This window comes from Lepidochelys kempii, chromosome 22, assembly GCF_965140265.1.
Source record: "Lepidochelys kempii isolate rLepKem1 chromosome 22, rLepKem1.hap2, whole genome shotgun sequence".
Lineage (NCBI taxonomy): Eukaryota > Metazoa > Chordata > Testudines > Cheloniidae > Lepidochelys > Lepidochelys kempii.
In genome coordinates, this window is record NC_133277.1 from 622,618 (window position 1) to 646,387 (window position 23,770).

General features: G+C 48.1%; 2 non-coding genes across 2 annotated transcripts; one reads left to right on the top strand and one right to left on the bottom strand.

Annotated features, from left to right (window-relative positions):
* Positions 1-637: 637 nt before the first annotated feature.
* TRNAN-GUU (transfer RNA asparagine (anticodon GUU)) lies at positions 638-711 on the bottom strand. The gene has a single exon. It is a non-coding gene; the product is annotated as a tRNA-Asn (tRNA).
* A 9,817-nt stretch (positions 712-10,528) lies between these two features.
* On the top strand, positions 10,529-10,610 carry TRNAL-CAA (transfer RNA leucine (anticodon CAA)). The gene has a single exon. It is a non-coding gene; the product is annotated as a tRNA-Leu (tRNA).
* The last annotated feature ends 13,160 nt before the right edge of the window (positions 10,611-23,770 follow it).

Consider the following 23,770-nt stretch of genomic DNA (forward strand, 5'->3'; position numbering starts at 1 on the left):
AAGTTTGAAGTTCGGAGATAGTTATTAAGCTTGCAAAAATATGCCAAAGATCCCTCTGCATAACACCGGAAGGTGAAATAGGAACAGAGACAAACCTTGTCAGCAAAGGCTAATTTCCCAAACGATCCTCAAAATGTTTCTAATTCCCATCTGTCCTCCACAGGAGCTCTGTGCAGTTTAACTGTTCTGCAGCCAGCTGCCCATTAGAAATGCTTCTGTGGGACATTCCCAGACCTGGACATTTACGAACGACAGAATTTGAAGAGCAAACCCAGCTCCCTGCACCAGGCGGGATTGGAGTGTTTTGTCCCTGGCACTTGGTCTTTTTCAGTAGTACAGACCCTCTCTTGCCCAGCCAGCCAATGAACTTGGGGGAAAGGTTGCAGGAAGCAGAGACCACTTGGCAGGAAGAGAGCGAAACGTTCCCGGCTGAAGGTTTTGTGCTCGGCCGTGAGGATTAAGCCCAAGCCCCTGGCATGGCTGCTGGGAGATGGGATTCTTTGTCGCATCCAGCGCACTCTGAGGGCCACCAGCTGAAACCACTGAGGCCAAGAGGGACGGTTTTGAGGTGGCAAAAAGGGACCTTTGAGGCTCCTAGCAGGTCTTGAGGAGCAAGAAAGTAGCACAGGCTTATCGCTGTCTCTGGGTGGGCTCGAACCACCAGCCTTTCGGTTAACAGCTGAACACGCTGACCCATTGCGCCACAGAGACACCTAGAGACTGATGTGCTCTTACCAAAGCTGCTCTCTAGCAGCCTGCTTGTCTGGGGCAGAGTTTTGGGGTGCGGGAGGCAGTGAGGGGTACAGGCTCTGGGGGAGCATTTTGGTGCAGGAGGGGGCTCTGGGCTGAGGCTGAGTGTTGGGGTGTAGGAGGGGTGAGGGGTGTAGGCTCTGGGGAATCAGATCTAAAATCATTATTTGAGTGCCGGAGGGGGCTCCGGACCTGGGCAAAGTGTTGGGGTGTAGGAAGGGTGAGGGGTGTAGGCTCTGGGGGGGAATTTGGGTGCAGGAGGGGGCTCCAGGCTGAGGCTAAGTGTTGCAGGGACAGTTCTAGGGGCAGGGGCAGCACATGGAGCTGCCTCTCCCCCCCCCCTTTTCCCACAGACCATAGAGATGTGCCAGCAGCCAGCCGGACTTTTAGTGGCTCAGAGATCGGGATCGACTGGCTGAGGCTCCAGGATCGACCAGTCGATCGCAGTTGATGGGTGGTGACCACTGTTATAAAGAGTAAACTGCAAGGGCCATGTGATGGTGCCAGAGGCTAAGAAATGAAAAGCCCCAAGTTCCCTCACTCCTCATTGACTCTGAACAGGGATTTATTTCAAATCCCTTTAGTTCTGTGGCTGGTAAAATATAAGGACCAAGCCATTTCAAGAGCTGTGACACTGGGGTTGTGGATGCTGTTACTATATCTCAGACTGAATAATGATTTTAGATCTGATTCCTGGCAGCTTCCCAAAAGCAAACCCAGTTGGTTCTTCCCTACAATTGGTGACCCTGGACAGCAGGGGATCCCCTTCATCTGCTGGGGAACCTCTCTGGGTCCCACTGTCAGTTTTCCTCGATTTTCCAGCACTTCAGGTGCTTCTGACTCCTTGGGGAGGTTTTCCTTGCAAGGTCTGTGTGTGGATCTTTCTGTGTAGGAAGCAAAGAGTGTGGGACTGACACTGAGCTGAAGGACGGAAATGGTTGGTTCAGAGAGATGGGGGGGAATAAAATAGTCCCAGAAGCAGAGATGCTGGAATGGGTGGGGGAGGAAGTGGGGCCTGGCACCCAACTTTTAAAGGTTGGGGAAACTATGCTCTCCAACTCTTTACTGGCCCTAAGGGCAAGGGACTGCATGAGAGAGTGGAGAGGAGCAAGCAGAGGGCAGGGTCTCGGGGAGATGGAGCGATGTGGGGTTGGGATCTTGGGGGGGGGAGGAGGAGGGCTCAGGGGGAAGGGGTGGGGCCACAGCTTGGGAGCCTGTGGCCCCCACACCTTCGGGGGCTTCCTCAGCTTCTGCCCCCAAGGATGATGAAAGATTAGCAGGGTATTGTTTTAACTATTCGACCACTTTGTGAGGTGGGCTTGTTGTGACTTAACTGTTTCTAAGGTCTCTGCTGTCTGTAACCTTTTCCCTGTTCATTGGCTGACTGAGGGTGGTGCGGGGATGGTTTGGCTTTTGAAAAATCTTTCTCTGTGGTATTATAAAGGAGTAAGTGACAGGAAGAACATCCCTTCCCCCCCCCCTTGGTGCAGGGAGCCGGATTTGCTGCTCAAATTCTGTATTTCACCAATACCAAGGTCTGGGAATGTCCAACAAGGGCAATTCTAATGGGAAGATGGATGCAGGGCACTTAACCTGTACAGATGTCCTATGGTGGTGGGGTGGGAATTAAGAATATTTTGAGGATCTTTGGGGAAAAGTGACTTTACTGACAAGGTTTGTCTCTGTTCCTGTTTCACCTTGTGGTGTTTGGTCAAGAAATTACTGTGTATTTTTCTACTATATTAATTAAACTCTGAACATTATTTAATCAGTCGTAAACATTAGTAGCACTTGAAGTTCCCCTCTGCTAGCAAGAAAGAACTGAAGTTTATGACTTTCTGGGAAGGGCAGAGATAGTAAATTGGGGGATTTCAATGGTGGGTGGGTGTTTTACGCTCCCATCTCAGTGCACGGAGTGAAATACTCAGGCAATGTTTGTACTGCACAGTTATGTCACTGGAACCGACACAGTTATTACATTGCTTGGGTGTGTGCCCACTTGGCTCCTTGTGTCAGCAACGCGCATCCTCGGTCATCTGCCACGAGATCCAGCTAGGTCGGGGCTGTCCTGGGCTCTGTGCGGGGAGGGCTCAGCTGGGAGAAGGGGCAGACTAGGGGAGTTTTTCTCTGATATATAAGGGCTTTGTCAGCAGGAAGCTGTAGGTCACATGCTGGGGGTGACAGTGGGGTTTGAGCTGGGGCAGCAGCAGCAGGGGAGCAGTGTGTGTGTGTGTTTGTGTGTGTGTTTGGGTGGGGGAGTCACTTGATAAAAATGAACCTGCCAAACCTCTCTTTCGCTGGAGCAAAAGCCTCTCATTTATCACCTCAACTCCCCTCATAAAAATCTCCACCCCTCCCCTGGCGCTGAGGGACCCCCTCACTGCCATGGAGATTTTTAATTCTTCTAACTTGTCCTTGGCCTTGTCCAAATGGTTTTCCCAGACAAATTATCAAGGACATTTCAAATGAGAAAAACAAAACAAAACAAATGCAAACCACAGAACCCCCCACCACACACAGTTTGGGTCTGAATTTTTCTATTGAAATATGAAGACAATAAAATTCATCCCTCTGTTGGCCAGAACCCAAAGCTAGACCTCCCCGTCTCTGTGACTTCTGCTACCAAACCAACAATGCACTAACGCCTCTTGTGAGACATTCTCCTGCACAATACTACTATTCCAGTTATTGACTCCAGGAAACATTTTCCTTAGCCTGGTTCTGTGTGTCACTGGTTTCTCTAGCACACATGTTAGTCCCTGGTCCTGTGGTCCAGACATCCTCATTCACATCAAGCTTCAAGTTGAGAATCATTTCCCATTCCCGCTTTGTGGGAGGGGAGACTTTTGAAAGCCCTCTCTGTGCGACTGCACATGGCAAAGCAAAGAGAACAAACCCCAAATGCTCCCTGTGCTTTTGGAGCCAGGTTTGCTGTGGAAATTCTGTAGTTCACTTCAATCTCTTTGGTCACTCGATTACAGACCTAAAAGTGGCAATTCTTCAACAAAAAAACTTCAAAAACAGACTCCAACGAGAGACTGCTTGTCAAGGTTCCTTCCCCACTCTGAACACTAGGGTTCAGATGTGGCGACCTGCATGAAAACCTCCTAAGCTTACTTTTACCAGCTTAGGTTAAAAATTCCCCAAGGTACAAACTATTTTACATTTTGCCCTACGACTTTTGCTGCCACCTCCAAAAGTCTAACAGGGCTTTTTATTAGGAAAGAGCCATTTGGAAATGTCTTCCCAAATCTTCCCAAATCTTACCCCCTTTTTTCTGGGGAAGGTTTGATAAAAATCCTCACCAATTTGCATAGGTGTACACAGACCCAAACCCTTGGATCTTGAGAAAAATAAAAAAAACAGTTTCTTAAAAGAAGAATTTCAATAGAAGTAAAAAAGAATCACCTCTGTAAAATCAGGCTTGTAAATACCTTACAGGGTAATTAGACTCAAAACACAGAGAATCCCTCTAGGAAAAACCTTAACTTACAAAAAACACAGCGACAGGAATATCCATTCCATTCAGCAAAGCTTATTTTCTCAGCCATTTTAACAAATCATAATCTAATGCATATCTAGCTAGATTACTTACTAAGTTCTAAGACTCCATTCCTGTTCTGTCCCCGGCAAAAGTATCATACAGACAGACCCAGACACTTTGTTTTCCTCCCCCTCCAGCTTTGAAAGTATCTTGTCTCCTCATTGGTCATTGTTGTCGGGTGCCAGCGAGGTTATCCTAGCTTCTTAACCCTTTACAGGTGAAAGGGTTTTTCCTCTGGCCAGGAGGGATTTTAAAGGTGCTTATTTTTCCCTTTATATTTATGAAACGCCCCCCAAATCTCAGCTAGGGTGAAACGCTGGCTGGGATTTCTTCCTGGAGTTCTAGGAAAAAACAGAGTTAATAAGACACATGCGCCTTGAACTATACTAGCAAGTATATAAAGACTAACAATATTTTCCACATCTCAAAGACGATTTTAACCAGTTGATTCTGGGAAACTTTCATGGGAGAGTGCATCAGCCACTTTGTTAGAAGCTCATGAGATGTGTTGGATGTCGCAATCAAAATCTTGGAGAGCTAAACTCCACTGAATAAGTTTTTTCTTATTTCCCATGGCGGTATGAAGCCACTGTAGCGCAGCATGGTCGGTTTGCAGCTGGAAATGCCGTCCCCAAACATATGGGTGTAGCTTTTCCAGAGTGTAGACAATGGAGTAAAATTCTTTTTCCCTGACTGACCAGTTGCTTTCCTCTCAGACAGTTTTTTGCTGAGAAACACTACAGGATGGAATTCTTGCTCAGGTCCTTCCTGCATTAAAACTGCTCCCACACCACGCTCAGACGCATCTGTGGTTACTAGGAACGGTTTGTCAAAGTCTGGGGCCCTTAGTACAGGGTCAGACATGAGTGTTGCTTTAAGGTGGTTAAAGGCCTTCTGACACTCTTTGGTCCACTGAATGGCATTTGATTGTTTCTTTTTGGTTAGGTCTGTCAGTGGGGTGGCGATTTAGCTGTATTGCGGTACAAATCGTCTGTAATAATCGGACAAGCCTAAGAAGGATTGAACCTGTTTCTTTGACTTTGGGACAGGCCACTTGTGGATAGCATGCACTTTGGCCTGTAGGGGTTGACAGTTCCTTAACCCACCTGGTGTCCAAGGTAAGTCACTCTGTTTAGGCCTATTTGACACTTCTTAGCCTTAACAGTTAGTCCTGCCTCCCTTATGCGCTCAAAGACTTTTTGTAGATGTTCCAGGTGTTCTGCCCAGGAATCAGAAAATATGGCCACATCATCAAGGTAGGTGACTGCATATTCTCCTAATCCCGCTAGGAGACCATCTACAAGTCTTTGGAAGGTGGCGAGTGCCTTCCGCAGCTCGAAAGGGAGTACATTAAATTCATACAGCCCGAGATGTGTGGTGAAGGCTGACCTTTCCTTCACGGATTCGTCTAGCAGTACCTGCCAGTACCCCTTGGTTAAGACCAAGGTAGAGATGAACTGGGCCTGTCACAGGTTCTCTAATAGTTCATCTGTGCGTGGCATTGGATAGTTGTCTGGGTGAGTTACAGCATTTAGCTTATGGTAGTCCACGCAAAAGATATTTTTTCATCTGGTTTGGGAACAAGAACCACTGGAGGTGCCCATGCACTGCCAGAGGGGCGGAATACATCCATCTGTAACACATCCAGGGTCTCCCATTCTATAGCAGTTTTAGCTTGAGGAGGGTAAGGTAAGACCCGGTAAGGTTGGACTTTAATTGGGTGAGCATTACGTGTGTCAATGGAGCGGTATGCCCATTCAGTCAGTCCTGGGGTGGCTGAGAACATCAGCGCGTAGCTAGTGCACAGCTCCTGGATCTGCTGTTGCTGCATAAGCCCAAGGATCAGGGAGAGGTTCACCTTTTCCACGCCACCAGCACTTTCCCCTTCGTAGTAGGCCACTCAGCGTTGTCTCCTCCCTGGGCTGTAAACTGACAAACCTTTAAGTCTCTGGAATAAAAGGGCTTTAGGGAATTAATATGGTACACCTTAAGCTTTTGGTTGGAAGTGGGAAATGCTATGAGATAATTAATGGCTCCTAGGCACTCCTGGACCGTGAATGGCCCTTCCCACGACGCTTCCATTTTATGGGCCTGGAGCGCCTTTAAGACCATGACCTGGTCCCCTACTTTGAAGGAACGCTCTCTGGCATGTTTATCATACCAGGCTTTTTGCTCTTTTTGAGCATCCTGTAAGTTTTCTTTAGCAAGGGCTAGAGAGGTTTGGAGGGTGTTTTGGAGGTTGGTTAGAAAGTCCAGAATGTTAGTTCCTGGAGAAGGTGTAAATCCCTCCCGTTGCTGCTTCACCAACTGTAATGGCCCCTTAACCTCACGGCCATATACAAGTTTAAATGGGGAAAACCCTAAACTGGGGTGTGGTACAGCTCTGTAGGCAAAGAGCAACTGCTGCAACACTAGGTCCCAGTCATTGGAGTGCTCATTTACGAATTTATGTATCATGGCCCCCCAAGTTCCATTAAACTTCTCCACCATGCCATTTGTTTGATGGTGGTAAGGAGTGGCAACCAAGTGATTTACCCCATGAGCTTCCCAAAGGTTTTCCATAGTTCCTGCCAGGAAATTAGTTCCTGCACCTGTGAGGATGTCAGAGGGCCAACCTACCCTGGCAAAAATGTCTGCTAGTGCCTGGCACATACTTTTAGCCCTGGTGTTGCTTAGGAGCTACTGCTTCCGGCCATCAGGTGGCAAAATCCATGAAAGTCAGTATGTACTGCTTTCCTCTGGGTGTCTTTTTTCGGAAAGGACCCAGAATATCCACAGCTACTCAGTGAAATGGAACTTCAATGATGGGGAGTGGCTGGAAAGGGGCTTTGACCTCGTCTTGGGGTTTTCCCACTTTTTCGCATACCTCACAAGACCTGAAAGAGGTAGAAACATCCTTGCCCATTCCCTCCCAGTAGAATGACCTCCCCAAACGGTCTTTGGTCCTGGTAGAAGTTTCCGGAACGGAGCTAGGCGTGACGGCTTGTTTAGCCTGGCTGCGGGTGACCATTCCCACCCTCTTGGCCCGCTTCACATGATTGGCCAAGTCTTCCCCCAACAGCATGGGGATGGGATAATCATCATAGGCTGCAAAAGTCCACGTTCCTGACCAGCCCTGGTACTGGACAGGCAACTTGGCTGTAGGCAAATTGAAAGAGTTGGACTTAATGGGTTGAATCATCACTTGGATCTCTGGCTTGATTAAATTGGGGTCCACTAAGGAAGCACGGATAGCTGACACTTGTGCTCCGGTGTCCCTCCATGTGGTGACCTTCTTCCCGTCCACACTCACAGTTTCCCTCTGCTCCAGGGGTATCTGGGAGGTATCTGGCCCTGAGGACCTCTGGTGTGATCCGGGAGCAATGAACTGTAATCTGTCGGGGTTCTTGGGTCAGTTGGCATTTACATGCCCCAGCTTGTTACATTTAAAACATCGCCCAGCTGTCGGGTCACTGGGGTGAGGTGGGTTGCTAGAGAACGGTGTGGTGGGACGATAAGGTGTCTGGAGGGTTCCTTGAGGGGTAGCTGGGGCCTTGGGCAGCCCCCGGTTGTAGGGTGTGGTCTGGGGTTGTCCTTTCTGGTATCCGCTCCAACTGTAACCAGTTTTTTCTTTTCTGTCACCTCCACCCATCTGGCTCCAATCTCCCCCACCTCGTTTACAGTTTTGGGCTTCCCCTCTAGGATCTATCTTTCTATTTCCTCAGGAACACCCTCTAAGAATTGCTCCATTTGCATTAGGAAGGGCAAATCTTCTGGAGATTTAACACTTTCTCCTGATTTCCAGGCATCCCAGTGTTTCACAATGTGGTAGGCATGTCAGTTAATTCCACCTTAGGGCTCTGAATTGCCGACAGGAATGCTCGGGTGTTAGCCCCATTCTGACTCTCAACTTGGATTTAAAAAGTTCATACTGGTTCATTTGTTCCTTACGCATTTCAGCCACCACCTCAGCTAAGGGTCCACTGAGCTGCGGCCTCAGCTCTACCATGTATTGGTCTGCAGAGATGCTGTTCCCAAGGCAGGCCCTTTCGAGGTTTTCTAAGAAGGCCTCGGTATCATCGCCTGGCTTGTAGGTGGGGAACTTTCTGGGATGGGAAGTGATACCTGTAGAAGGATTGCTAGGGTTTGTTGGTATATTTTGCTGAGTCTTTGCCTCCTCCATCTCCAGTGCATGCTTCCCCTCTTTTTCCTTCTCCTACAGTTATTTGGCCTTTGCCTCCATTTCTTTTTCCTTTGAATCCGTTGCTCTCTTGTGGGCAGCCTCTTGGTTTTTTTCTGCCTCCATAACTCTCCTATGAGCAGCCTCTCGGTGTTCTGCCTCTTTTGCTGACTCCATTTTTCTCCTGTGGGCAGCTTCTAGGGCTTTTTCTTCCTCTTTCACTGCCTCCAGTCTGCCCAACTCCAATTTGTGCTGTCTCTTGGTTTCTGCCATATTTACCTCTCCATTTTTAACTAACTTTACACCCGAGAGTTAGAAATAAAACAAACAAACAAAAAAATTTGGCTTGTTAAATTTTGCTGTGCTGTAATATGATACCTATATTCTCTGATAGTGATGGTCAGCCTACAGAAAAATCCCCCCCCCCAAAAAAAACAACAACAAAAATCCACAAAAAAAACCCCAAAACCCTAACACCTTTGTCTCCAGGCAAATAGGCAGAAAACCCCTCTAGTTGCTCTTCGATAAAAAACAGCTTCAGGTCTGTGAAGACTTGTGAATTTCCCTGCAGGAGGTTAACTACCCTGCCTTTAGGTAGAGAAAACTCCAGCTCACAAAAGACAATTCCCTTTTGTCTCTGCTCTGGCCCCAAAGCAGAGAAAAAAACTCAAACTGTTTTCACTTGGAAACCTGCTTTCCAGCAGCCCAAAGGAAAAAAAATTCCCTTTTAAAATCTATGCTTCTGGTTCAAAAAATCTCAAATTGATCTCAAAATGATTTCAAGTTAATCCCACCACTCTGCCACCATGTCAAGGTTCCTTCCCCACTCTGAACTCTAGGGTATAGATGTGGGGACCTTCATGAAAACCTCCTAAACTTACTTTTACCAACTTATGTTAAAAGTTCCCCAAGGTACAAACTATTTAAGCCCTTGGACTTTCGCTGCCACCACCAAACGTCTACCCGGGTTTTTTATTAGGAAAGAGCCTCTTGGAAACGTCCTTCCCCCAAAAATCCTCCCAAATTTTACCCCCTTTTTTTCTGGGGAAGGTTTGATAAAAATCCTCACCAATTTGCATAGGTGACCACAGACCCAAACCCTTGGATCTTGAGAAAAATTAAAAAAAAACAGTTTCTTAAAAGAAGAATTTTAATAGAAGAAAAAATAAAAAAGAATTAGCTCTGTAAAATCAGGCTTACAGGGTACCTTACAGGGTAATTAGATTAAAAACATAGAGAATCGCTCTAGGAAAAACCTTAAGTTACAAAAAACACAACAACAGGTATATCGATTCCATTCAGCAAGGCTTATTTTCTCAGCCATTTAAAGAAATCATAATCTAACGCATATCTAGCTAGATTACTTGCTAAATTCTAAGACTCCATTCCTGTTCTGTCCCTGGCAAAAGCATCACACAGACCGACACAGACCCTTTGCTTTTCTCCCTCCTCCCAGCTTTTGAAAGTATCTTGTCTCCTCATTGGTCATTTTGGTCAGGTGCCAGCGAGGTTATCCTAGCTTCTTAACCCTTTACAGGTGAAAGGATTTTTCCTCTGGCCAGGAGGGATTTTAAAGGTGTTTACCCTTCCCTTTATATTTATGACCCTGCTGAATTGTAATTAATTTGCAAACTGGATACAACTAACTTAGGCTTGAATAAAGACTGGGAGTGGATGTGTCATTACACAAAGTAAAACTATTTCTCCTTGTTTATTTCCCCTCCTACAGTTCTTGTAAAGTGCTGGAAATGGCCCACCTTGATTATCACTACAGAAGGTCACCCTCACCCCACCCCACCCCCCTGCTCTCCTGCTGGTAATAGCTCACCTTTCCTGATCACTCTCCTTACAGTGTGTATGGTATCACCCATTGTTTCATGTTCTCTGTGTATATAAATCTCCACACTATAGTTTCCACTGCATGCATTCGATGACGTGAGCTGTTGCTCACAAAAGCTTGTGTTCTAATACATTTGTTTGTCTCTAAGGTGCCACAAGTCCTCCTTTTCTTTTCAAGCCTGGGCACTGTGATTATTTACCAATTTCTGTGGCATTGAAGCACTAGTGTGCTCGCAGCTGCGATGGCCGAGTGGTGAAGGCATTGGAGTCAAAATCCAAAAGGGTTCCCCTGTGCAGGTTTGAATCTTGCTCACAGCGAGGCCTGTCTTTTAGCCAGTCTCTAACCTGGGCAATACTCTCTACAACCCCTGAGACCCTCTCAATTCTCTCCCAACCCCAAGTAAATCCTGTTCTGCTCCTTTCATAGAGATCCCTGGGACACCACCTTACACTGTGTCCCTGAGGCGTCAGACAAACTCTCAGCACCTGAAGCCTCTGCCACTCACCTAACACCCCCTGCCCCATAGATCAGCCATAACCCTGGTTCTGTTCCTCTCTCTAGAGTGTGAAGGGAGCCGTCAGTGCAGCCAGAGGCGCCGACTCCATGGGTGCTATGGGGCTGCAGCACCAACGGAAACAAAACAAGAGCTGCTCAGCGCCCACTGGCAGCCAGCTCCCCACAGCACCTCCCACCTGTGAGCAGCCTGGCCCACAAGCTCCTCCTCTTCAGCACCTCCCACCTGCCAGTGATCCAGTGTGCAGGAGGAAGAAATAGGACAGGGTGGGGGTTTGGGGCAGAGGTCAAGCAAGCCCCAGGAAGTCTCAAAGTCAGCACCTCTGAGTACAGAAGACTTCCCGGAGCCTGAGCTACCAGGATCCCTGCCACAGAGCAGGGTGCACAAGTCTCAGCCTCCCTTTCCCACACATGGCTCTGGACACCACCAGGAATGATTTGGCTCCTAGCACACAAGAGCTGAGTGCCTGGACAGGGCCTTGAACTCCCATTAAGAGCCTGATGCTCTATGGACTGAGCTGGCCAGGCTTCCTGAGAGCCTCTCCCTGACCTCTTTTTCTCCACGCCCACTGCCGATTCCGCCTCCTCTTCCTCCCTCCTGCACCTCAGGGTCAATAAATTTGCACCTAGACAGCCGACCCACCTGCTGCACCCCAATCCCCCATGCCTAAGCCTCCCTGCCAAAGTCCTGCACCTGGCTCCATACAATTAAGTCTCACGTCTCGCTGGGAATTCGACTTCTTGTGCCCAGAGAGCCTCTGCCCCCCTCAGTAGCTGACCTGAGAAACACAGTGTCCACCTTTCCAAAGAAGTGTTTGGAGAGGCTTCTCTCCTGTGACCACGTGGCCTAATGGATAAGGCACATGGCTTCAGATGAGGTGATTGAGGGTTAAGTCCCTTCATGGTTGGACTTGTGCAGTTTTCCCTTAATTCTGAAAGTCCTGCTTTCTTCAGGTCTGGATCCTCTTCTTGGCTGTTCAGGCCAATGCTCTGGCTTCAGCTAGACCCCCGGGAAGGAGTTGGGTTTGGGAGTTACAAAGCCTAGGGCGTGAGCCCGAGGTACGTCCAGTCTAGCCTTTGCCATTCCTGACTTGCCAAAGTAAATGGACAGATGACCGGGCTAGCGTGTAGAGCAGTTTCCCTCCTCCAAATGTGCGGCTGTCCCTGTGCTTGAGGGGGCTAAATAGCGCCTTTGGAGCTGGGTGTTTCTCTGCTTCTCGCCAGCTAGGGAAAAGCCTCTTGGGGTAAAATCTCCTGCCCCACTGCAAAAGTGAGCACCTGAGTGGGAACGGTCAGAGGCCCTACCAAGGGGTGGCCCTGCTTTCCTACCATCTTCTGATGCTGGCCACTGAGCATCAGAAGCCGCCCCACATGCTGGTCTCTGGGTGGCCTTCAGTGGGTGTTTGGCACAGCAGGGAGCAGGCTGGCGGCCAGGTGTCATATGCCCGTCTGCTGGCCATGCATAGGCACGGTCCTCCCCTCCTCTTGCCCTACCCTATGTTGCTCTGTGGCTTATAAACCTTCCCTTGGAGCTCTCAGCACCAACCTCCTCTGCTCCAGGTGTCCAAAGGAGGAGAGGTGTGCTGGGCTCCAGCCTGGGACTCTTCCTCCCTCCTTTCTGATCCTGACTATGATGACTGGCCCTGGCACTCCTTACCTCATGCACCATGCGGGCAAGATGAAAAGTGTGACAGCAAGCGCAAGGGCCAAACATGTGGGGATCAGGTGAAGCGGCGAGAATCCCAACCACCAGGTCAAACCACAGGACTGCAGGCATCAGTAGCCAGTTCCAGAGCCCCAAACAATGGCAGCCATCCCACTCAAACACCTGGCTCCAGTGGGTACGAGTCACCCAGTAGAAGGTAAACAACTTGCTCTTGCTCAGCCGGAGACAGGAGCACTTTGAGCTCCAGGGATTTACCATGAGGTCCCACTGAGATTTGAACTCAGATTGCAGGATTTAGAGTCCTGAGTGCTGACCATTACACCATGGGACCAGTTTCTTCTGCCTCCTCTTGCCTTCAGTGACCCTCTCGGGGATGGCTTGTGTAAGGGGACAGTTGGCCCTTTACTAAAACTTAGTGCGATTTTTGGTTGGCTAGTTCCCAGTCCCAATAGAAGGGGGAAGGGTCAATGGGAAATCAGGACCCTGAGTGTGACAGTGCCCTGGGGCAATGGTCACCAAGTGGTAGGGAACAAGTGACAATTTTTGATTGAGAAAAATTCCTGGTGAAAATTGGCAAAGCTGTGGATATTTTGCAAAGTTACAGTGAATTTACACATGAAGATACACACAGAGAGAAAGAGAAAATCACACACTGCACAGGCCCATACAGGTATGAACAAAAACCACACACACAGGAAGAGTTTGAGTCTCATAGCCAAGAGGGTGTTCCTAAAGGTGGTTTGGGGAGCAAAGATTGAGGAGGGTCAGGGAGTGAAGAATCACAGAATGAGCCATGCTCTGGGATCTGCTTGACCCCTCCTGACACAGGTGGCTGGTGGATAACAGAGCATTGTAGATGTGTGAAATCTGACCTGCACTCGGAAAAGGGAGGGACCTCAGTGTCTTCTGAGCTGGGATTGTATTTTCCACAGGGCAAAATGATTGGCAGAAGCCATTTGCTTAAAGAAAACCAGTGCTCCAGGTGAGGTTTGAATTCAAAACCTCAGCACTATTCCAGACGGGACTGCTCTATAAGTGCTATGTGCTAACCCATTGCACCAGTGGAACCCCTAGTTACGGGCTTGTCTCCTTGTTCCATGAATGTATGTATGGATGAGGGGGTTGCATTATCTAAAACAAATCCATATTAAATGCTGCAGGATGGCAGCAACAGAGGTGGGGAGCCTCCTTCCGTGTGATCGAGCTGGTTCCCACCTTCCGCTGCGGAGGGGAAGGTTGGTGCTTTGAGCCACCCGGTGCTAAAACTTCTCCTGCGTGAGGTTAACGAGACTCTGAAGAAGGGAAGGGAAGTCTTTTCTATTTGTAGGCTCACTGGTCCCCTGTTGGGGCAATGCAGAGGCAAGTCCCGACCTGGGTGAGTCACAGAGAGGCTGTGTCCCATGGCATGTGTGTGGGAGAGGGGTAGTGTAGGGTTGGGGTGGGCTCCAGGGGAAAAGGTTGGGTGTGACAGTGTGTGGGGGAGGGGGAAGGGTGTGTTTCTTAGGATATAAATGAGGACAAACACAGGGGTAGTGACAGTGAAGCCCCAGGTCTGAGTGTTATGACTCTGTGCAGTTCTGCCATTCACCTTCCCCTCCTGTGGTCTCAGCTGTCATTGAATCCAGCATTTTTCACCTTTCATCGTCCCAGAGGTGTCGCACATGCCCCAAATACAGAGTGTCCCTCTTGGAGACGCGAGGACTGGAGTGGATTTCAGCTGCTGGACAGCTCTGCTGGGTTTTCTATATATTGCAAGGGGAACTGCTGAGTGTTTACATTCATTTCAAGCATCCCCAATTAGAAAACTCCTGAACACACTGGAGACGGGTCTGGAAATCGATTTTCATTTGAAAAAGTTTTTAAAGGGAAGCATTTGGATTTGAACTAGGAACCCATTGCCCTGCAGGCAACTATTCAAACAGTGAGCTACACTCTCAACAAAGGACTTCTGGAGCAGGAAAAGTTTTCAACCTGGGGCTTAGTGAACTTTATCTCTCTACAAGCACCACAGCTGACAAAATCCCCACACCCACCCTGTGTCACCAGAGCACAACAATAACTTTCCTTGGAGCACACAATGCTCCCCAGCTCTGTGCCCTTCCTTCTCCCCAGCATTGCTCCAATCCCTTTAAGCAGGGTCTCAAACTCACTTTACCTTAGGGCCAGTGTCAATCCTCAAATTCTCCGATTTGGCCAATAATGTCACCCATGCTGCCCAGAAACCACTCCCCAAAACTCCACCCCCCAAAAACTCTGCCCCCTACCTGCCTAAGGCTCTCGAACGGCAGATTGGGTGGGGGAGGGGGTCTGTGGTGCAGGCTCTGGGATGCTGTCATAAATATCAAGGGAAGGGTAAACCCCTTTAAAATCCCTCCTGGCCAGAGGAAAAATCCTCTCACCTGTAAAGAGTTAAGAAGCTAAAGGTAACCTCGCTGGCACCTGACCAAAATGACCAATGAGGAGACAAGAGACTTTCAAAAGCTGGGAGGAGGGAGAGAAACAAAAGGTCTGTGTCTGTCTGTATGCTGCTTTTGCCAGGGACAAAACAGAAATGGAATCTTAGAACTTTTAGTAAGTAATCTAGCTAGGTATGTGTTAGATTATGATTTCTTTAAATGGCTGAGAAAAGAACTGTGCTGAATAGAATGACTATTCCTGACTGTGTGTCTTTTTTGTAACTTAAGGTTTTGCCTAGAAGGTTTCTCTGTGTTTTGAATCTAATTACCCAGGAAGCTATCTACCATCCTGATTTTACAGAGGTGATTCCTTTACTTCTATTAAAAGTCTTCCTGTAAGAAAACTGAATGCTTTTTCATTGTTCTAAGATCCAAGGGTTTGGGTGTGTGGTCACCTATGCAAATTGGTGAGGATTTTTTCCAAACCTTCCCCAGGAAGTAGGGTGGAAGGATTGGGAGGATTTTGGGGGGAAAGAAGTGTCCAAACTACGTTTTCCCAGTAAACCCAGTTAAAGTTTGGTGGTGGCAGTGGAAATTCCAAGGGCAAAGTGTAAAATTAATTTGTACCTTGGGGAAGTTTTAACCTAAGCTGGTAAAACTGAGCTTAGGAGGTTTTCATGAAGGTCCCCACATCTGTACCCTAAAGTTCAGAGTGGGGAAGGAACCTTGACATGGTGGCAGAGTGGTGGGATTAACCTGAAATCCTTTTTAGATCGATTTGAGATTTTTTGAACCAGAAAAACAGATTTTAAAAAGGAAATATTTTATCCCTTTGGGGCTGCTGGAAAGGAGGTCCCACTGAAAGTAGCGAGTTTTTTCTCTGCTTTGGGGCCAGAGCAGAGACAAAAGGGGATTATCTTTGTGAATTACAGGTTTTCTTTGCCTGGAGGCAGAGTAATTAACTCCTGCATGGAAATTCACAGTCTTCACAAACCAGAGTTTTTTTCCCCAAAAAGTAAATGGGGGGGGGGGCAGTGTTCTACCCATTTCCCTAGAGACAAAAGTGGCAGGGGTTTTTTTTTTTAGGATTTTGATTTTTTTTTTACAAGAAGCGCAGGTTTGAAAAGGAATTTTTTTTCCTTTGGGGTCCTGGTAAACAGGTTTCCAAGTAGTTGGAGGTTTTTTCCTTTGATTTGGGGCCAGAGGAGAGACAAAGGGAATTGTCTTTTTCTGTAGGTTGACAATCACTATCAGAGAATAGGTATCCTATTCCAGCACAGCAAAATTTTACAGGCAAGTTTTGTTTCTTTATTTCTAAACCTTGGGTGTAACGTTAGTTAAAAACAGAGAGGTTAGGATGACAGAATCCACAACTCAACAAAAGCTGGAATTAGCCAGATTTCAGGCTGAGAAAAAACAAAAGGAACATGAAAGACAGATAGAACTCCTGAGGCTGGAGAAGGAGGTACAGGAGGCTGCCCACAGGAGGGAAATGGAGGCAAGGGGCCAAAGAACTGGAGGAGAAGAAAAAAGAGTGGAAGCATGTGGAGGAGATGGAGAAGATAAAGGCTCAGCAGAATACACCAACAAACCCGAGCAATCCTTCTCCAAGTACCACTTCCCATCCCAGAAAGTTCCCCACCTACAAGGCAGGCAATGCCTGGAGGCCTTCTTAGATACGGAGACCTTCTTAGAAAATTTCGAAAGGGCCTGCCTTGGGTACAGCATCTCTACCGACCAATACATGGTAGAGCTGTGGCCGCAGCTCAGTGGACCCTCAGCCGAGGTGGCGGCTGAAATGCCTAAAGAACACATGAACAAGTATGAACTGTTTAAATCCAAGGCGAGAGTCAGAACGGGGATAACACCCGAGCAGTCTCGTCAGAGGTTCAGAGCCCTAAGGTGGAAACCAGAGGTGTCATTTACCCGACATGTCTACCATATTGTGAAACATTGGGGTGCCTGGATATCAGGAGCAAGTGTTGAATCTCCAGTAAATTTGCCCTTCCTAATCCAAATGGAACAATTGTGAGAGGGTCTTCCTGAGGAAATAGAAAGATACATCCTAGATGGAAAGCCAAAACTGTAATCGAGGCAGCAGAGATTGGAGCCAGATGGGTGGAGGTGGCAGAGAAGAAGAAAACTGGTTGCAGTTGGAGCGGAGACCAGAAGGGACAACCCCAGACCACACCCGATTACCGGGAGCCACACAAGGCCCCACCTACCTCCCAAAGAACCCTCCAGACACCTTATCATCCCACCACCCTGTTCTCCAGCAACCCGCCTCGCCCCAGTGACCCGACAGCTGGACGATGTTTTAAATGTAACGAGCTGGGGCATGTAAAGGCCAACTGCCCAAGAACCCCAACAGATTACAGTTCATTGCACAAGAATCACACCAGAGATCCACAGGCCCAGATACCTCCCAGATACCCTTGGAGCAGAGGGAAACTGTGAGTGTGGACGGGAAGAAGGTCACCACGTGGAGGGACACCGGAGCACAAGTGTCAACTATCCATGCTTCCTTAATGGACCCCTATTTAATCAATCCAGAGATTTAAGCGACGATTCAACCCTTCAAGTCCAACTCTTTCAATTTCCCTACAGCCAAGTTGCCTGTCCAGTACAAGGACTGGTCAGGAACGTGGACTTTTGCAGTCTATGATCATTATCCCATCCCCATGATGTTGGGGGAAGACTTGGCCAACCATGTGAAGCGGGCAAAGAGGGTGGGAATGGTCAACCGCAGCCAGGCTAAACAAGCCTTAAAAAAGGGAAGAAAGGAGGATCCTGGGAACTACAGGCCAGTCAGCCTCACCTCAGTCCCCGGAAAAATCATGGAGCAGGTCCTCAAAGAATCAATCCTGAAGCACTTACATGAGAGGAAAGTGATCAGGAACAGTCAGCATAGATTCCCCAAGGGAAGGTCATGCCTGACTAATCTAATCGCCTTCTATGATGAGATTACTGGTTCTGTGGATGAAGGGAAAGCAGCGGATGTATTGTTTCTTGATTTTAGCAAAGCTTTTGACACGGTCTCCCACAGTATTCTTGTCAGCAAGTTAAAGAAGTATGGGCTGGATGAATGCACTATAAGGTGGGTAGAAAGTTGGCTAGATTGTCGGGCTCAACGGGTAGTGATCAATGGCTCCATGTCTAGTTGGAAGCCGGTGTCAAGTGGAGTGCCCCAGGGGTCGGCTCTGGGGCCGGTTTTGTTCTATATCTTCATAAATGATCTGGAGAATGGTGTGGACTGCACTCTCAGCAAATTTGCGGATGATACTAAACTGGGAGGAGTGGTAGATACGCTGGAGGGCAGGGATAGGATACAGAGGGACCTAGACAAATTGGAGGATTGGGCCAAAAGAAATCTGATGAGGTTCAGTAAGGATAAGTGCAGGGTCCTGCACTTAGGACAGAAGAACCCAATGCACCGCTACAGACTAGGGACCGAATGGCTAGGCAGCAGTTCTGCGGAAAAGGACCTAGGGGTGACAGTGGACAAGAAGCTGGATATGAGTCAACAGTGTGCCCTTGTTGCCAAGAAGGCCAATGGCATTTTGGGATGTATAAGTAGGGGCATAGCGAGCAGATCGAGGGACGTGATCGTTCCCCTCTATTCGACATTGGTGAGGCCTCATCTGGAGTACTGTGTCCAGTTTTGGGCCCCACACTACAAGAAGGATGTGGATAAATTGGAGAGAGTCCAGCGAAGGGCAACAAAAATGATTAGGGGTCTGGAACACATGACTTCTGAGGAGAGGCTGAGGGAACTGGGATTGTTTTGTCTGCAGAAGAGAAGAATGAGGGGGGATTTGATAGCTGCTTTCAACTACCTGAGAGGTGGTTCCAGAGAGGATGGTTCTAGACTATTCTCAGTGGTAGAAGAGGACAGGACAAGGAGTAATGGTCTCAAGTTGCAGTGGGGGAGGTTTAGGTTGGATATTAGGAAAAACTTTTTCACTAGGAGGGTGGTGAAACACTGGAATGCGTTACCTAGGGAGGAGGTAGAATCTCCTTCCTTAGAAGTTTTTAAGGTCAGGCTTGACAAAGCCCTGGCTGGGATGATTTAATTGGGGATTGGTCCTGCTTTGAGCAGGGAGTTGGACTAGATGACCTCCTGAGGTCCCTCCCAACCCTGATATTCTATGATTCTATGATAAGCTGTCGTGCCTAGCTCTGTTCCGGAAATTTCTATCAGAACCCTGTCAGAGGTGATGGACCCAAACCCCAGGCCAATGCCTGCAACAGCAGTAGTGGATCCAGTACCAGAGACCCAGACGGAACCAGTGCCAGATCCGGAACCAGAGAACAACCAGTACCAGACCCATTGCCAGCACGGAATCCAGTACTTGCAACCTCAACACCAGAGGCCTCCACCGAACCTGAACCAGCAGCAGACCTACACAAGAGGCTCAGCCGGAGCTTGAACCCCAACATAGTGTCCCAGCGGAGAGCTGTTCATAGTCAACGGAAACAGCCCCATCCACTACATCGCTTCCAAAGGGACCAAGTATAGGTCCACAATCCGATGAGGAACCGATGTCTCCAGCATCAAGGGAACAGTTCCAGACCGAACAGAAAGCAGATGAAAGGCTCCAGAGAGCTTGGACGGTGGCACAGACCAACCCACCACCTCTCAGCTCTTCTAATTGATCCAAGTTTGTTGTAGAAAAAGGACTTTTATACAAGGAAACTCTTTCTGGTGGACACCAGGAAGACTGGCATCCTCAGAGACAGTTGGCAGTTCCAACTAAATACTGGGACAAGCTCTTGAGCTTAGCCCATGCTCACCCTCGTCGCCATGCTGGGGTGAACAGGACCAAAGACCGTTTTGGGGGGTCATTCCACTGGGAGGGAATGGGCAAGGATGTTTCTACCTATGTCCTATATTGTGAAGTATGTCAAAGAGTGGGAAAACCCCAAGACCAGGTCAAAGCCCCTCTCCAGGCACTTCCCATCATTGAAGTTCCATTTCAGCAAGTAGCTGTGGATATTCTGGGTCCTTTCCGAAAAAAGACACCCAGAGGAAAGCAGTACATACTGACTTTCATGGATTTTGCCACCTGATGGCCAGAAGCAGTGGCTCTAAGCAACACCAGGGCTAAGTGTGTGCCAGGCACTAGCAGACATTTTTGCCAGGGTAGGTTGGCCCTCCGACATCCTCACAGATGCAGGGACTAATTTCCTGGCGGGAACTATGGAAAACCGTCGGGAAGCTCATGGGGTAAATCACTTAGTTGCCACTCCTTACCACCATCAAACAAATGGCATGGTGGAGAAGTTTAATGGAACTTGGGGGGCCATGATACGTAAATTCGTAAATGAGCACTCCAATGATTGAGACCTAGTGTTGCAGCACTTGCTCTTTGCCTACAGAGCTGTACCACGTCCCAGTTTAGGGTTTTCCCCATTTAAACTTGTATATGGCCGTGAGGTTAAGAGGTCATTACAGTTCGTGAAGCAGCAACGGGAGGGATTTACACCTTCTCCAAGAACTAACATTCTGGACTTTCTAACCAACCTACAAAACACCCTCCGAACCTCTCTAGCCCTTGCTAAAGAAAACTTACAGGATGCTCAAAAAGAGCAAAAAGTCTGGTATGATAAACATGCCAGAGAGCGTTCCTTCAAAGTAGGGGACCAGGTCATGGTCTTAAAGGTGCTCCAGGCCAATAAAATGGAAGCATCGTGGGAAGGGCCATTCACGGTCCAGGAGCGCCTAGGAGCCATTAATTATCTGATAGCATTCCCCACTTCCAATCGAAAGCCTAAGGTGTACCATATTAATACCCTAAAGCCCTTTTATTCCAGAGAATTAAAGGTTTGTCAGTTTACAGCCCAGGGAGGAGACGATGCTGAGTGGCCTGAAGGTGTCTACTACGAAGGAAAAAGTGCTGGTGGTGTGGAAGAGGTGAACCTCTCCATGACCATTGGGTGCATGCAGTGACAGCAGATCAAGGAGCTGTGCACTAGCTATGCGCCAACGTTCTCAGCCACCCCAGGACTGACTGAACGGACATACCACTCCATTGACACAGGTAATGCTCACCCAATTAAAATCCAAACTTACCGGGTGTCTCCTCAAGCTAAAACTGCTATAGAATGGGAGATCCAGGATATGTTACAGATGGGTGTAATCCACCCCTCTGGAAGTGCATGGGCATCTCCAGTGGTTCTAGTTCCCAAACCAGATGGGGGGATACATTTTTGCATGGACTACTGTAAGCTAAATGCTGTATCTCACCCAGACAACTATCCAATGCCATCTACAGATGAACTATTAGAGAACCTGGGACGGGCCCAGTTCATCTCTACCTTGGACTTAACCAAGGGGTACTGGCAGGTACCGCTAGATCAATCCGCCAAGGAAAGGTCAGCCTTCACCACACATCTCGGGCTGTATGAATTTAATGTCCTCCCTTTCGGGCTGCGAAATGCACCCGCCACCTTCCAAAGACTTGTAGATGGTCTCCTAGCGGAATTAGGAGAATATGCAGTTGCCTACCTTGACGATGTGGCCATATTTTCGGATTCCTGGGCAGAACACCTGGAACATCTACAAAAAGTCCTTGAGCGCATAAGGGAGGCAGGACTAACTGTTAAGGCTAAGAAGTGTCAAATAGGCCTAAACAGAGTGACTTACTTTGGACACCAGGTGGGTCAAGGAACTATCAGCCCCCTACAGGCCAAAGTGGATGCTATCCAAAAGTGGCCTGTCCCAAAGTCAAAGAAATAGGTTCAATCCTTCTTCGGCTTGTCCGGTTATTACAGATTATTTGTACCGCAATACAGACAAATCGCTGCCCCACTGACAGACCTAACCAAAAAGAAACAGCCAAATGCCGTTCAGTGGACCGAAAAGTGTCAGAAGGCCTTTAACCACCTTAAAGCGACACTCATGTCTGACCCTGTACTAAGGGCCCCAGGCTTTGACAAACCGTTCCTAGTAACCTAATCTAATCGCCTTTTACGATGAGATTACTGGTTCTGTGGATGAAGGGAAAGCAGTGGATGTATTGTTTCTTGACTTTAGCAAAGCTTTTGACACGGTCTCCCATAGTATTCTTGTCAGCAAGTTAAGGAAGTATGGGCTGGATGAATGCACTATAAGGTGGGTAGAAAGCTGGCTAGATTGTCGGGCTCAACGGGTAGTGATCAATGGCTCCATGTCTAGTTGGCAGCCGGTATCAAGTGGAGTGCCCCAAGGGTCGGTCCTGGGGCCGGTTTTATTCAATATCTTCATAAATGATCTGGAGAATGGTGTGGATTGCACTCTCAGCAAATTTGCGGATGATACTAAACTGGGAGGAGTGGTAGATACGCTGGAGGGGAGGGATAGGCTACAGAAGGACCTAGACCAATTGGAAGATTGGGTCAAAAGGAATCTGATGAGGTTCAATAAGGATAAGTGCAGGGTCCTGCACTTAGGACGGAAGAACCCAATGCACAGCTACAGACTAGGGACCGAATGGCTAGGCAGCAGTTCTGCGGAAAAGGACCTAGGGGTGACAGTGGACGAGAAGCTGGATATGAGTCAGCAGTGTGCCCTTGTTGCCAAGAAGGCCAATGGCATTTTGGGATGTATAAGTAGGGGCATAGCGAGCAGATCGAGGGACGTGATCGTTCCCCTCTATTCGACATTGGTGAGGCCTCATCTGGAGTACTGTGTCCAGTTTTGGGCCCCACACTTCAAGAAGGATGTGGATAAATTGGAGAGAGTCCAGCGAAGGGCAACAAAAATGATTAGGGGACTGGAACACATGAGTTATGAGGAGAGGCTGAGGGAGCTGGGATTGTTTAGCCTGCAGAAGAGAAGAATGAGGGGGGATTTGATAGCTGCTTTCAACTACCTGAAAGGGGGTTCCAAAGAGGATGGCTCTAGACTGTTCTCAATGGTAGCAGATGACAGAACGAGGAGTAATGGTCTCAAGTTGCAGTGGGGGAGGTTTAGATTGGATATTAGGAAAAACTTTTTCACTAAGAGGGTGGTGAAACACTGGAATGCGTTACCTAGGGAGGTGGTAGAATCTCCTTCCTTAGAGGTTTTTAAGGTCAGGCTTGACAAAGCCCTGGCTGGGATGATTTAACTGGGAATTGGTCCTGCTTTGAGCAGGGGGTTGGACTAGATGACCTTCTGGGGTCCCTTCCAACCCTGATATTCTATGATTCTATGATTCTATGATTCTATGATTCTAACCACAGATGCATCCGAGCGTGCTGTGGGAGCAGTTTTAATGCAGAAAGGACCGGATCAAGAATTCCACCCTGTAGTGTTTCTCAGCAAAAAACTGTCTGAGAGGGAAAGCAACTGGTCAGTCAGTGAAAAAGAATGTTACACCTTTGTCTATGCCCTGGAAAAGCTATGCCCATATGTTTGGGGACGGCGTTTCCACCTGCAAACCGACCATGCTGCACTACAGTGGCTTCATACCGCCACGAGAAATTACAAAAAACTTATCAGTGGAGTTCAGCTCTCCAAGATTTTGATTTTGGCATCCAACACATCTCAGGAGCTTCTAACAAAGTGGCTGATGCACTCTCCTGTGAAAGTTTCCCAGAATCAACTGGTTAAAATCGTCCTTGAGATGTGGAAAAGATTGATAGTCTTTATGTACTTGGTAGTATATTTAGAGGTGCATGTGTCTTATTAACTCTGTTTTTCCTAGAGCTCCAGGAAGAAATCCCAGCCAGCGTTTCACACTAGCTGAGATTTGGGGGGCGTGTCATAAATATAAAGGGAAGGGTAAACCCCTTTAAAATCCCTCCTGGCCAGAGGAAAAATCCTCTCACCTGTAAAGGGTTAAGAAGCTAAAGGTAACCTCGCTGGCACCTGACCAAAATGACCAATGAGGAGACAAGAGACTTTCAAAAGCTGGGAGGAGGGAGAGAAACAAAGGGT